The sequence below is a fragment of the Lepidochelys kempii genome, chromosome 1, assembly GCF_965140285.1.
Source record: "Lepidochelys kempii isolate rLepKem1 chromosome 1, rLepKem1.hap1, whole genome shotgun sequence".
Classification (NCBI taxonomy): Eukaryota; Metazoa; Chordata; order Testudines; family Cheloniidae; genus Lepidochelys; species Lepidochelys kempii.
In genome coordinates, this window is record NC_136380.1 from 275,553,028 (window position 1) to 275,569,014 (window position 15,987).

The following is a 15,987-nucleotide window of genomic DNA, read 5'->3' on the forward strand; positions in this document are numbered from 1 at the left end:
GAAATGTCATATCTGTGAATTTTGAGCGGGCTGACATTCCTTGAAACAGGTTCTCCCATCTCTAGTGGATTACAGACATGGTTTAAAAGCCCATTATTAAATATAGCCAGTTTCATCTTATCTGATCCATGAAAATACTGTTTTTGACCATAAAATAGCTGTTTTTATAGTTATAACAGAAGTTATTTTCAGCACTGGCCCAAGATAACAATAGCACTATTGTGTTTTAATACAAGATAACATTTTGTCATCACTGTGTGCAATGCATAGAAATAATTATATCTGAACATAGCATCTAGAAGTCTTTTTATTTTTTGGTGAAATAATCTCATTCACATTGTTCATGATTAAGATATGGAACCCATATCTAATTAATGTGGGGAACAAACAATGGTGATAGATAATTTTATATGTACACCTGCTAAAACTGAAAAATCAGATTTTCTTTGTCAGATACACAGAGACTTGCATGTAATTCCCAACATAACTTGGAGTTGGACTGTGACAAACACTTATTTTGCTGATATTAAAAGTGAAGGTTTATTATCAGTAAGTAAAAGGGAAAAAGAAAACAAACAGGTTATGAAAAAATGTCCCCAGTCAAAGCAGGCCTACTACAAAATGTTACTGCAATTAGACACGTTCATATAAACTGTAGACGTAATTTTACTGTCTGCTTGCACTGTGTTACAGTAACATATACACTGTATGTGGAAAGTGTGTGCAAGGCCCTGTGTGCCACCTAGGCCCCATGGTGATGCTCTTGGAGGGTAGGGCGGAAGGTGGTCGTAGGCATACCAAACACAAAGGAAGATCTCCATACTGCTAATGCATACAGACATGGATTCTGTGCTGGTCCTAAATAGCTTGATGAAAAGTAGAGTATGCTCATTGAATTGGGAAAATGGTCCAAACCCCACAGATGGACAACAACAAATGGTATGCTGGAACAACAACTGCAGAGGGGCTGCATGGCAACACTATGTTCTGCTCGCTGATATGTGGGTGGTGAATTCTGTCTCCTCAACACCTTGAAGTTCCCTACACAAAGTGCAATTATTCAGGCTTTGTGTGGGGGGAAGAGCAGGGGAGACTTTTTTCTCATGTATATAGAAGGGTCACAATTACTTTTCACATTGGGAAAGTGGATTCCCGAGAAGGTGGGTCTCTAGCTTTGAAAACTGAAGCACTTCAAATTCCAAATTAAGTGAACTTGAATATTTTGGGGGTCTAAAAATATTTCTCTAACTTGTTAGTGTTGATTTTCAATAACTCTTTGAACACTGGAGAAGTTCCAGAGGACTAGAAGAAAGCTAATGTGTCAATATTTTAAAAAGGTAAACAGAGTGATCCAGGTAATTATAGACCTGTCAGCCTGACACCAGTCTGGGGCAAAATAGTGGAATGACTGATATGTGACTCAGTTAATAAAGAATGAAAGGAGAATAATAAAATGAATGCCAGTCAGGGAGCTGACACCCAGATTAGCACAAGCAAGTTTCCTTATACTGGAGGCAGGGTTGTGTAACAATGTGACTCACTATCCTGAGAACCATCATATAGGTCTCAAAATTTAATTGTAACTGGGGGATCATCATTGATTGGGTGTGCTTCTAGAGGAGTCCCAAGGGGATTGGTTCTTGGACTTAAGATATTTTTTGTATTCAGTGACCTGGAAGAAAACATAAAATCATTATTGATAAAGTTTGCAGATGACACAAAGATCTGGTGAGCAGAAAATAATTAAGAGGGCAGTTCACCGTTACATAGTGATCTGGATCGCATGATAAGCTAGGTGCAAGAATATGGTATATGTTTCAATAGATCTAGGAACAAAGAATGGGATGGGTATGCTATCCTGGGAAGCAGTGACTCTAAAAATAAGGCTTGCAGGTCAAAGTGGATGTTCGACTGAACGTAAGCTCCCAGTGTAACACTGTGACCAAAAGAGCTAATGTGATCCTTTGAGGTATAAACAATGGAATATAGAATAGGAGTAGGGAGGTTATATCACCTCTGTATTTGGCCCCTGTGTGACCATTACTGGAATATTGTGTCCAGTTCTGATGTCCACAATTCAAGAAGGATGTTGAAGGCTGGAAAGGGTTAGAAAACATACTTTATGATGAAAGATTCAAGAAAATCCATATATTTAGCTTAACAAAACAAACATTGGGGGGAAAATATGATAAGGGGTTATTCACTCTAGCAGACAAAGATATAACTCGATCCAATGGCTGTTGAATCTAGACAAATTCAGACTGGAAATAGGTACACATTTTTAACAGTCAAGGTTATTAACCATTGGAATTACTTACCAAGGGTTGTGGTGGATTCTCCATCATTGTAAATGTTTATATCAAGATTGGATTGTTTAAAAAATATATATATACTCAAACAGGAATTAATTCAGGGAAATCTTATGGCCTGTGTTATGAAGGAAATCTGATGATCACAATGATCCCTTTGGGCCTTATTTTTTAATTGTTGTGCATTTCTGTATTCTTTGGGTTCATCCAGATGGCACAAGGACCCAGACAATGTGAAAAGCTCTTTCCTATATTCCTTGTATAGTTGAAACCATATACTTTAAATAATAAACACATGCACACATGATAGTAATCAGTGTAGCAGCTCTGATACTTCCATAATTAGTGTTTCATTGTCACAGCACTTTGTTTTTGTTTAAATGGAAATTTTATGTCAGTGAGTAAGGAAATATCATTCACCTTTTCTACCCATTTTAGAATATATTGTATTACTGGCAGATTCCCAGTTCAACACAGAGAGATAGTGAAGTGAAAAATCTCATACATTTTCCTCATGTAGTACACATGTACTCCAAAGAAATGGGTCATAAAGTTTTTAATGAATCTCATCTTTAGTTACAAACCTTTACAGTTAATGTCCCTTGTTGCTTGAAAACTGTATTATTAATGCATTATGTCGGAAGTATAATCCCTTCCTGGCTTTTGAACAAATTATTCACTGAAGGGAATGAATTAAAACATTGCTGGAGGGAAAAACCTGCTCTATAAGCTGCCCGGATGTCTGATGCATTACACCTGATTAATAGGGCTATCTATAGCACTGAAAACTTTAGGCTATGTTGTTAGACATGGTTTTGTTTCATTTTCAGCAGGTCAGTCTACCACCTCAACTATAGTACAGTTATCCATTACTGCCAGTGATTGTGTTGACCCTTAGGAAATACAGCTGCTGACATCCAAAGGAGGAGATGACCTGTTCATAATCTAATGGAAATGTCTTTTCCCTACTTCACACATAAATTAAGAAAAAAGTCAAAATAAAGGTGGCTGAGGCAGACAGACATCTGATAAAGGTCAAACTTTCAGAGATTTTTTTTACTACAAATCTGGCGAAAGCAATTACCATGTATTTTTTTTAATATTGTCTACTCAATGACAGATGCCCAGGCTTCCTCTGTGACCAAGCTTCTTGTGTGAGGGAGTGTTATTGTAAAATGTCAAAAGAGAGATGAATAATGGAGCAGAATAGCAAACTGTTCATATCTGTATTTTGGATAAAAAGTTTACACATTCCAGCATTAAATTTGGTCAAAAAAATAAAGATATCCAGGGAGGCTTTTTCTATACACAGGGTAGCATTTACTAATTGTCTGCAAAATGTTTTAAATCAGTATTTTTTTCCAAACAGACTGAGACATATGGACACATCTATCACTTAAAATGTAGTAGTTATTTTTTTCTGACCTGCTTCCCCTACAAACACACTGTTCCTTCTAAATCTCTGACAGGACATGTTTGATAGAAATTCTCCACCAAAAAGGGTTTCCTATAAAGTTTTATTAATATGCAGAGTTGGTTGAAAAACAAATATCCCATGGGACATTCTGAGATTTCAAAATTTTGTTTTGTCCCAAATCAGGACAAAAATTAGATATCTCTGATTTATTTATTTATTTGCAAACTAGAGCAGAATGGGAAAATTTTGACTAAAAAAACTGTTTGTTTTTTTTAAATGCTGAGTTGAAAGTGGACATTTTCCTGGAAATGAACAAGTTTCAATGAAACTCTTTTCAGGGGAAAGGGGAAGAGAGATAAAGAAAAGCATATTGCCTTGTGATTAGGGCTCTCAACTAGGATATGAGAGACCAAGGGTCAAGTCCTTGCTCTACCTGAGTCACACTCTCAATCTCTCTTGTTGGAGCTTAAATAATTAAATGTTCAGTGACGCAGAGAGATTGACTCAATAGCCTGGTGCTTAGGGCACTCATCAAGTCCCTGCAGTTACTTGAAGCTCCGTTTCCTACTTGCCAGCTGAGTGCCCTGTCCACTGGGCTATTCAATATTGTGGGCTTTCTCTCTTTCAAGAGAGATTTTTTATAAAAATTTCTAAAAGGTCTCAGTTTTGTTCCAGTAGAGAATGAAAACCAATTCTGAAACCCCAAACATGTTTTTGAAATGAAGTTCTTTTTCTGGCCAGTCCTAGTTTCAATCTTGATTCGATATGATCAAAATATCTTATAATATATAACCAAAACAATAATGTCAAAATGAGAAACAAGTTGGGTGAAGTAATATCTTTTATTAGACCAACTTCTGTTGGTGAGAGAAGTTGGTCCAAGATATTCCCTCACCTACCTTGTCTTTCTAACATCCTGGGATAGACACAGGTATAACCATGTTACACATAATGTCAAAAATGAAACATTTCAATCTTATCTAAATAAACTGTGCAATAATTCCCTGCAGAATCAACATTTTCTGATGGAAAAATGTTCTGTCAGACGTTTTCTTTTTTTACCATCTCTACTAATATGTGACTATAGAGTGGGGACAGAACAAGGTCTTTATTCTACAAGGTGCTGTAAAGGTTACTGTATAATGGTGCCTGCCAGTCAGTTATATCCAAGAGCTCTTGATTTCACTTGAAACAATGACAAATGAAAATGTTAACTCTTGTGACAATGGGAAAAGGCAACGGCATGATTGTGACATCCAGGAAGAATGCCCATTTCTCTGTTGTACTGTTCATATGCCATTTCTTACTGTAGGTTCTAGTGGTATTCTGGGGAGAGGTATTGATAAATCCCAGCTTCTCCCTCTAAGTGCAAAAATACATAAAGCCAGATTATGATCTTCCTCTAAGCAGGTTCATAAAGGAACTTTGTGCAAGCAGTCTTCTTCCCTTTTGCATGGCCTACACAACGGCAAATGACAATATCGGCCCCCTCAGTAGTCCCATCCCCACCCCCCACTTCACCAGTATGGGGAGCAAGGCAGATGCACCACTGTGATTCTCCATAGCAGCCTTTAAATCACAATCTAGCTCTTAATAGTTAACACTGTTTTATGGGACTAGCAACTTCTCTATGCTCTCTAAAGCATCTCGTTTGGTCCAAGACTAGAGGCTCGGCTGTATACCAAGAATGAGTTCCTTTCGTTATGTTGTAATCACTAGCAAGGAAAAGTCTCCATATTTTGCTTGTTGGTGAGTGAATTAGATGACATCAAATAACAACTTTATAGTGTCAACATGTGCCCCTCCCCCCTAAAAACCCCTCCACCTAGAAAAGCTCCTCAACTCTGTGCCCAAAATGTAAACCTTTTTTGAATTCCAAAAATATTCAGTTAAGTTTTCCTCAATTTTGTACATAGGTTTTCCCCTTTCTATCCTTTCCACCCACAGCCTCCAGATATAACCAGATACAAAATACAAAAGAGGGTAGGGGCTGTGGATGTCCCATGGTGGTGGGAGGATGTTGAGAGAGAAGGTATGTAAGGGGAAGACTTATCATGTCCCACTCTCCATGAAACCTCGCATATAAGTCCCAGGGACCCCAAATTCTGGTTGCATTATACACTAAATGACACTGAATCCAAAGCATTTCAGTTCACCTTGTTGTAAATGGCACCAATCTGTATTACAATATATTAGCTTACTGCAGTGGCTCACTACTACTCTACAGCTGAACAGGAAACTTTGAATGATAACCAGAGAACAACCTTCTAAAAAGCAGTGAAGTTATGGTCTGCAGACCGAATAATGCCATGTTTATTCCTCTGGGTCCATGTTTTAATATGGATTACTGTATCCACCTCTATTTTTTACTAGGAGGTCAAAGAAAAAATATTTGTCCCATTAACCTTGGATATTGCATGCGCACACACACCACTTTCATTTTCAGCTAGCAGCAAAAAATGGACCTTAAGGTACATTATAAAGCAGAATATAAGATTTTAATTTGGTGAAATAAATTTATAGGATGTTATAAATGCCATTCCTTATATTTTTTGTAAACATTAAAATTACATCTCTCATTTTAGATATTTTGGGTCACTGTATTGTTAAATGGATTTTTTAAGGGGTGACAGTAATAATGGATAGGATATATTATATACATTGTTCCTTAGTTCTGTTGCATTTCCCTGACATGACTGAATTCTTGGTCTTTTTTTTGCTTTATAATTACTGAAATCCTATCCACATGAATGTTTATACTTGCATATTAATTTGTAGATAACACTAGTTATTTGGAGAGCAGCATGCTAAGAAAGGCTTCGGGCTAATTATTTCTCTCATCAAATCTACATGCATCTCCTGATCCCTTCAGACACCACAAGTTCACATTTTCTTGGTGGAGTTAGTAACCACTGATAAACATTCACAAGCTAGCTGGGGACAGTTCCCTGAGGACTCAGTCAGTTCACAGACTTTCTGTTTGTCAAGTTTGACTTTGCTGATACTAATAAGAATTCAAGCTCTTAGCACTGGTAAACGTATATAAATAGTGATACCTGTCTAACTTAGACCCGTATGTCAAAGTGAACCAAGATAATTTTTATACAGAACAATTATGTATATTAAAAAGAAATAATAATCCATTGTATAGGTCTGACAGTGATGTCTCATGAGTACAGTTCTTATTTTCTTACATCACAGTAGTCTAAACTGTGGAGTATTTATGCAATAATTAGTGCTTGTAACTCAATTGTGCCTGATAAAATCTGCAGCTGAATTGTAAAAGAATGTAAGGGTAAGTCTACACTGTAATAACAAGCCTGTGGCACCGAGTCTGAGCCTGCATCACTTGACTCGGCTTGCCAGGCTTGGGCTGTGGGGCTATAAAATTGCAGTGTACACATTTGGGGCTCAGGCTAGAGCCTGGTTTTTGAGATCCCGCAAGATCTGTTATAGCCCTGCAGCACAGAACAGCTGCCCCAGGCCAGCTATAGCCATGCCATGGGCCTTTTATCATGGCGTAGACATACCCTAAGGGGCTTATGCTAAACTTCAGTTCATGCTGTTTCAGTAATGCATTCTGATTAGAATTTCACAAATTTTGGCTCAACATTACAGAGTACTATTAATCAGCCTTTAGGTAAGTTTGAGTTACATTTGCAAATGTGTTGCATTCTTTCTATTTTTATTTTTTTATTTTATTTTTTGCATTAACAAAAACATCATAATTGCACAAGATAATTTCTCAGTACCTGGACACCTGTGAAAATATCAAGATAGCTCTTTGCTTTGTATTTCAAATTTCAAGCTGGGTTGGTTAGGAATGGTCATCTGTCTAAAATCCCTGGGTCGGCGGGGGTCCTGCATGTGGAAGACTTTCAGAGTATAGTTCATTTATAGATTTTTATTTTGATTTTTCTGTGGTTTAAGTCTGTGTAGTGTTTAGGGTTTCCACTTTAAAAAATAAAGGCCTGTTGAAGTTTGTTAGTACCTTGCCTAGCTACTACAACAGGCTGGACATTGGTAAGTGGAGAAGAATAGCCATTGTTACAAGTAGCACATTGCTAACTGTTCAAAGAGACAATACAGCTTGTTGATTTCCCCCCCCCCCCCCCCCACCATTAAATAAGGTGGTAGACAGCAATAATCATAATAGATCAGAGCAGGAGACCCCAGTGTCATATCTCCAACAGACAGTAGCAGGTTGTATCATAAATAAATGTTACAGAGTGTATTAAATGAAGCAGCACCAGCAGCTGCAAACACAGCCATGTATAGCAGAGGGATATTTTTGCTGCAGTGGCAGTTGATCACATAATTCCCTTAAAACTGTTCATTTTGTATGAGTAAACCTGTGGTGTTTAAACATTATTTCAGTCCTAACTCTCTTACCTGCTCTAGTAACACTCACATGAGTTTTGTACTCTGGATAGAAAAGTTTGATCTTCTTGACGTGATATTATTTATTCTACCTCCTGCTATAGTTCCAGAGGGAATCTCTCTGCACATGGAAAATCACATTTGAAATTAACAAGTTTCAGTTTAGCAGAAAGAGACTCAAGACAGGCTTAGTACAAAAGTAGATTGTTAATGTGTATCATATATTTTAAGTATTAAGTAAAATAACATTAGAAGCCAAGGATAAATAAATATAATGGGGGAGAAGCACTTCAGATCATGTAACCATATTGAAAGATAAGTGTGGATTGCACAGTTATTTAAAGTCTGATACCTTGTGCTTTAGTCTACGTGTTAATTTGAGTGGTTCAGAAACACAGAGGAAATAAATGATAGCCATAATTTTTAAAGTTAAGTTTTGATTTATTTTTAGTTTAGAGAACAAGGTAAAATCTATTACATAAAACTCCATTACAGCACAGCATGATAGCACCAGCTACTTCTATTTACCAAGTCACTTTTAGTATAATTTGATTTGACATAAACACACATATTTATTATCTTGCCTCTGCCTCCCAGTCTGAATTTCTTCCTTAATGGATTCAACGGCAGCAGCCGTTCGTTGTGCCCCAAATGCAAGAATTGATCAGTCTGTTCTTCAGATTCCCAGTGGGACTGACCTTAGCTAAAGAGAGCATAGCAGTTCTGTGGAGACAATGAAGGGCTCAGTTTCATTGCTGGATGGATCCATACAAGTGCATGTTTCTGTAACCTGACTGATCTGTCAATTTAGATCAGTAATGCCAGATACCAGAAGGGCAAGACTATCAAGTAAATTACGAAGATATCCTCGGGCCACAAATTTATCTTACTGCCTAGCACATATGGCTAATGACGTGGTAATTCAGCTATGGAGAAGTAAGGACATGGCACGTGGACCTGACAGACACAACTATCCATGGAGAGGCATTTCTAATTCATTCTTAAATTAAACAGACTTTTTTTTCTTTTTGGTTAATGGTAAAGATTATAGACCTATTCTGAATGGCCTAGATGAGAATTCTCCCACCTGATACACTTCAGCAGTGCTAATTGATTTTTTTTTCAGAAGCACCTAAGTGACTTAAGAGCCTACAACCTGATCTATTCTGCCTAAATCAACCTAACTCTGTAAGCATCTACACTAAAATGTGGCTCCCACCAAAATAACTCACCCACTACACTGACTTAATAACTCCACCTCTGCGAGAGATGTAGCACTTAAGATGATATAGTTAGTCAAGGCAGTGTTAGTGTAGACACTGCCTTGCTTACATTGACTGTTGCTACCTGTGATGGTGTGAACTCACCCTGCACTGGACAGCAAAGGGTTAACCCCTCCTTGTGGGCTGTGGAAGCCCTGCCCCCGCGGCCCTACTAGGCATGCCCCAAGTGCAGTACCAGTATAAGAGCAAGCAGATCAGCTCAGTTGGGGCTGATTGCCAGAGTGAAAGGATGTTTGTCACAGGCTCCAGCCTCGGAGTTGCTGGAGACCCCGACTGTGTTAGCCAGAGGTGCCGAGACCCTGGCAGATGTCCCAGTACCTATAGACACCCCATGGACGTTGGAGCCACCGGGAACAGCCCAGGTAGAGAAACCTGGGAACCCTGAAGCCACCCAGACCATGGATGCAGAAGTCATGGAAGGAAGTAGCCCAGGGGAGAGACTAGGCATAGTCCTGAGCGTAGTTGGCGTGTTGTGACTGGATCCCAGCTGACACAATGGCAAATGCACTTGCAGTTATCAGGGCCCTGGGCTGGGACCCAGTGGAGCACCAAGGGTCCAGGTCCCCCTATCCCAGTTGCCACCCGCCTCCTGGTTGCAGCCCACCATCCTATTGACTCTGGCCTTTAGATCCTACTGCTCTGCGAATCAGGTCCACCTTATTGATTCCGGCTACTAGGCCCTCCTGCCCTGGGAATCTGAACCACCCCATTGACTCCAGCCACTAGGCCTTGCCACTCAGGGAATCAGGGTAACCCATTGACTCTGGCCACTAGTTCTTGCTGCCCTGTGGCCAAGGGTAACCCTACTGATTCTCATCCTTAGGTCTCATTGCCTCGAGGTAAAGGACAGTTTGAGGGACAAAGTGAATTCACCCCACACTGGACGGGAACCCCCACCTGTCATACTGCTTTTCAGAATCTGTTCCACAATGCCCCCACTGGCAGTTAAATCAGGGCAAGTTCTCCTGGTGAGTACGCACACTGCCGACACAAACAACATAGTGTGGAAGTATAAAACTGATTCAATTACTGTGGTGGCTGTACATCGACTTTACTTAGGTTTAGTTAATAGTGTAGTGTAGATTTGTCCTCTCTCTATTTCAAAAGTGACTTGGAAACCTCTGTCTCACTAAAAGTCAATGGGTGTCAGGCTCCTGTGTCACTTAGGCACTTTTGAAAATTTTACCCATCATGCCTAATTTTCCTTTTATCTGCAATTAATATGATGTAGAGTTTTTTGTCAGCAAAAATGTCCTGTGCATTCACACATTTAAATTTCAGGAATTTGTATCTCAGTGTGCTTACTTTCCTAAGCATAAATAACTTTTGATTTAGAAGTTCAATGCTTGAAAGTTGAAAATGGTGATTAACAGCTTTTTCCTTATCTTACTTAAACAGGGAGTTCATCAAAGGCAGTCAGTTTCAAAAATACTTTTATTTGTTTGCCACCTTAAATAAGGATAATGATTTCCTCCAGATCTCTGTACAGCTAAGCAAAGATGCATTTATTTAATCATGACAATACACTTTAGATACGTGTTTATAGATGTATCATTACTTGAAATCATTTGAAGGGCTCTAGTCCTCACATTCCACTTTTCCAGTGATATAGTACTTATTTACTTACCTCACAGAGCTGTTGTAAAGATAAGTTAGTTGGTGTTTATGCAGCACTTGGAAGACTTAGTCGAATATAAATTCTAAATATTAGTTGTTGTGCTAGGCTGAAAACTAGAAGCTGCATGGATTTGCATGCTCAGAGCTTACTGATAGTGTTAAATATAGATATGACAGACTCACATATGAATTATTCATACAATAACTTCTCTCCTTATTTTTATTTGGGGGTCAGAGAGAGAGAATTAACATAACCACCCTTAGTGGACTTTTTAGGAAAGGGGTAGGGACTATCTTTTGGCTTATTTCAGAGATGGATCTAAATGAGTCCAGAGGGAGTCTAAGTTGTTTTAATGTAAACCTTCTTCTAGTGCCAGTTTAGACCTTCTCTACACACTCTACTCCTGGGGAATTTTGCGTCACTGCATGTGTGCAGAATTCATGTCCCCCGGAGATTTCTTTGCTTCCCTGAAGAAAAATGACTTTTGACGGGAAAGCAAAGGGAAGCTGCAAGAGTATTCATGAGCCCCTCCCCGGCAGCACAGGCAGGTTGGCTCCTGTGTCTAGAGCAACCAGTAGAGATGTAAATCACCGCCGGGAGGTGGTGGGCTGGGCAGTCATGCAAGTGAGAGGGAGAGAGAGAGAGGGAGACAATCTGTCCCTCTCGCTCGCTACTGGAGAAAGCTTGGTGTGGAGGGGCAGGGCTTCAGGGTGTTTCTGAGAAGGTAGACATGGAGGAGGCTCTGTCCCCTCAGGCAGAGCAGAACCCAGCAGCCTGCCCACTTAGTGAATTGTTCCCATTGTCTTTGTAAATTCCTGCAGGAGTATAAAACAGGTGTAATTGTTTTAAGACTCCTTTACATTGCCAGAGGGGTGTAAAGGATGGTATGGCCTTATAAATGCTTATGGTGTTTTCATGATTAGAACTCGTCTAAATTTTTGGACTGAAAAAAATTCCTATCAAAATATGCTCCATGAACTGTTTGCTACTGACCTTTCTGGAGATGGTCAGTAGCCAATATAGATTGTGAGTTTGATTCCCCAGCCCTCACTTGCTCTTCAGTTGTTATGGTATAACACTGAGCATATGGCTGCATATATTTGTTGATTAATAACTAGAAATAAAGGGTCAAACCTAGCTATGTTACTATTAGGCAAGGGGGTTTGGGGATTTCCTCCAATGCTCCCCACTTGCATTTTCCATCCATTGTATTGTGCTTTAAAGTAGTTGAATAATTACTCCAAATAATTGAAACCAGAGTGATTATATTGCATTATTTTATCAAATAAAATTTGCATAATTTTAACCTATTGTGCACAGAATTTTTAATTTTTTTGGTGCAAAATGTTTAAATTTTTGGTGCAGAATTCCCCTAGAGTAACACTCATCCAGACTCATTTAGACTCTCACCTAGTGTTGTAGTTTACAATGGTTTCTTACATATCACTGCTAAATTTGGGCTAGTGAGTCTATAAGGATGTAGATGCCTACCTTACCTACATTTACATAATTTCACACATACTTCCATCTCTTTGGTTAATACCCTAGCTTCGAGTCTCTCAGAGACTGATGAGTACATGTGGTAAAAATGTTTAATTTACACATGATGGGTGAAATTCTTGCTGCATATAAGTCAATGGCAGATCTCCCAATAATTTCAGTTAGTCCAGGATTTCTCCCCATCTTTGAATTTAGCCTGTTATCTTCTGGGAAGTGGATTCTGTTGTCACCTTAAACGTGTCCAGCATTTCAGATTGTATTGCTCTTCTATTCTTGGATTTTATGTTGGTAGTGACACTGAAAGAAGGACTTGAGAGGCCAATATCCTGATACTCATAATCCATTATACTGATATCCCAGTCTTCATCTATACTTTGTCCTTTCAATTTAATATCTTTTTAAAGGTGGATAAGAGTTTTACAGATGGAGAATCTCTGGGTCACAGGGAGGGTCAGTGACTTGTCTGCCGTCACATAGGACTGGACACATCAATTGTTATTCTGAAACAATACTGTATTCCAGTAAAGCATGTCAGCTGTTTAGATGTCACCTACCCATCTGCATTTCTCTGTGACAAAAGGAAACTTTTAGTGGCTTTCATAAATATTAATAAGGTGATGGCTTTGAAGGCATTAGTAATAGAAAATCACAATGTTCAATTATCTTTATTATCCTTTTCAGAACTTTTTAGTGTGAGAAGTCTCAAGTTATTTTATTTTATTTTACTCACTTTTCATGTTTAAATTACCTTGACATTATACTAACATAACGTCAATTAAAAGCTAACTGCGCATATTAAGAAGAATTAGAGTCAAAGCCATTGATAATGTACAATAATGGTAATGTAAAATATGAGCCATACCAACTATGTTATGCATTGCATACCATTAAGTTTTGTAATATTTCCTGTAACTGGATATACTGTCATAGTGGAGAAAAGACAAGTAAGGTCTTAACTGTATATTGGGTCTTTGCTTTCAAGGGAAAAAATGATTCCACTTTCTACATGTGAAATGTATTAAGTTCAAGCTTGTGGCTAGAAAAGGCACTATACACTCCCTCTCCCCAAGTCCCCAGTTCAGAAAGGTTCTTAAACACATCTAGGCATGTAAATAGTCCCATTGACTTTATTTGGGGCTCAAGGTGGCACAGCCAGGCTATCTGCATTAAGCAGTGTTGTAACCCAATGCATCTCTGGCCAGTACAGCCATTTCCACTGCTAGTAGCTGCCTTGCTGTCTGCCTCTTGTCTCTTCTTTGGGAATCTCATTTCAGAGCAGAGGTGACCTCGTGGGCTGCTCACCTAGTGACACTAACAGCAACAAGACTTCCTACTTCAAAACAGACTTAAGTCTCAATTGAATTGTGGAGACAGACCATGTAAGGAGTCTCATGCTCTCAGGGGAACACAGTCCCAGTGTGGTGATGTGGGAAGAAGTGGAAGAGGAGAAAAGTTGGAGGAGGAGAGAAATGCACTGAAGAAGGCTAAGGAGAAAATGGGAGGATGATATGTTTCATAGTTTCTCAAGGGATCATTTAGTCTGACCCCCTGAATATCACAAACAGTTGAATTTCATTCAGATATCTCTATATTAAGTCCAAAGACTATAGTTAGACTAAAGCATTTCAGACCTCAGGAAACTGAACTGTGAGTCACAGGCAAAAGAACAGGAAGGCCAAGGTGCCTCCAATGCCTGAGACCACGGTTCCCTCTAAGCTGTGTGTGTGTGCGCACGCACAATGATCCTAAACCCTGTGCACACGGCGAAACACTGCTCACACAAAAAATTGCACAGAAGCACAAAATTTTGCCCAGAAGAATTTTTTTGTGCACACAGCTTGTCAAAAATTAGAGTCAACGTTGCCTGAGAACCCTGCAGTGGCAGGGAACTGATTAGAAGAGATTAGCCCAGATGATCCCAGCAGACGACCCATGCCTATGCTACAACGGAAGGCAAACACCACTTCCGCCTCCAAGTTTCCTGCCAGTCTGACCTGGGGGAAAATTTCTTCCCAATTAGAGCTGGCCAAAACTCAGGATTACAGGGGTAGTCCAGTGTGGTGTTGCCCAGAGTCGCAGATTCTGGAAGCCCATTCTTGGTCCTCCAGGATCCTGGCTCTACAGCAGAGAGCTTGGAAGCCCTAACAGCCCTAGCTTGAGCCAGGGTTTTTTCCAAGGAGCCTGGAAGTTCAGAGATCCCTGGCTTGAGCATGCCAGTTCTGGCCCAGAACTGTAGACCCTGGAAATCCAGAATCCCCAACAGCCCGACAGACAGGGTCTGTCTGTTCTCTGCAAAAAGGGGTCCAAGAAAGCCCTGCCTGTGATTTGTTGAAAGTTTACTAGACATTTTGGGCTCACCAAACTGGGATTTTCTGAAAAAACAAAGTCAGATCAGAGTTTTGTTGGAAAATTTCCAACCAGCTCTCTTCCTGACCCTAGATTTGGCAATCAGTATAAACTCTGAGCATGTGAGCAAAACACATCAGCCAGGCATCTAGAAACAGAGTGTTGGTCCACACTATCTGGTATCCCTTATTCAGCTGTTGCCAACCTGATACTTCAGAGGAGGTAAAAAAAAAATATCCCTATGGTGGTAGGGTTTGAAGCTCAAACCTTTACGTAGGTGAGTAGTCCTTACTTCCCCAAAATGTTCACTGAACTTAAGCATCAGAGACAGAGTGCTGTTTTCAGTCTAGAAATGTTAGAAGAAATACAGATGCACATGTGCCTACACACACGTGTATATATGTGTATAAATCACTGAAACTGAAGAATGAAGACGTTTGGAGATGTGCTTGTGAGTAGGAGACAGCCAGGGAAGACTTGTGTTTCTGGATGAAATTCCTGCTAATTGAAGTGAGTGGCAAAACTCCTATTGACTTCAGTAGTCACATTTTTAGCCTCTGCGTTTGAGATAACTGTTCTGGGTGGTTGTTCTTTTTTGGGGGGTGCTGGTTAGGGGTTTCTAACAAGTTGGTGCTGGCTATTTGGCATATTTTGTTATGTTTGTGTGATTATCTGGTGAGAAAGATGACAATAGATTTAGGACTCAGTGATTTTGTTGGATATTTATTGATATTTTGAGAGAATGTAATTGGACATACTTGTACTTCTACTACAGGACTCCAGGTAAATACCAGGGAGGAACCCCTCCTCTTTGTTTGCTGAAAATGTAGCATAACTAAGTTTGTTTGGCATGAATAAATATAAAATATCTGTCTACATCTGAGTGCAGTCACAGAATCCACAGGCCTTACCTGAAGTGAAAAAAAAATCCAGACACTGGCCTTTAACAAAATATTTTAGATGGAAAAAAGTCTAATGAAATGGACAAGGTTATTCTTTAACTTGATGGCATCTGTTTAGCATTCTCTCAATGACAGTAGAGCAGAATTATTTGTTGAAAACTGTTCTGCCAAAAGCTGAAGCAGCAGATGCAAAAATGTCTACTGTCTAAGATCTAGTAAAACTAGTAGTGGA

The 15,987-nt window shown here is 39.4% G+C and overlaps 1 protein-coding gene across 6 annotated transcripts in view; it reads left to right on the forward strand.

The window, feature by feature from the left end:
- MGAT4C (MGAT4 family member C) overlaps positions 1-15,987 on the forward strand; it is a 685,173-nt gene that overhangs the window by 483,739 nt on the left and 185,447 nt on the right. The window lies entirely within an intron of this gene.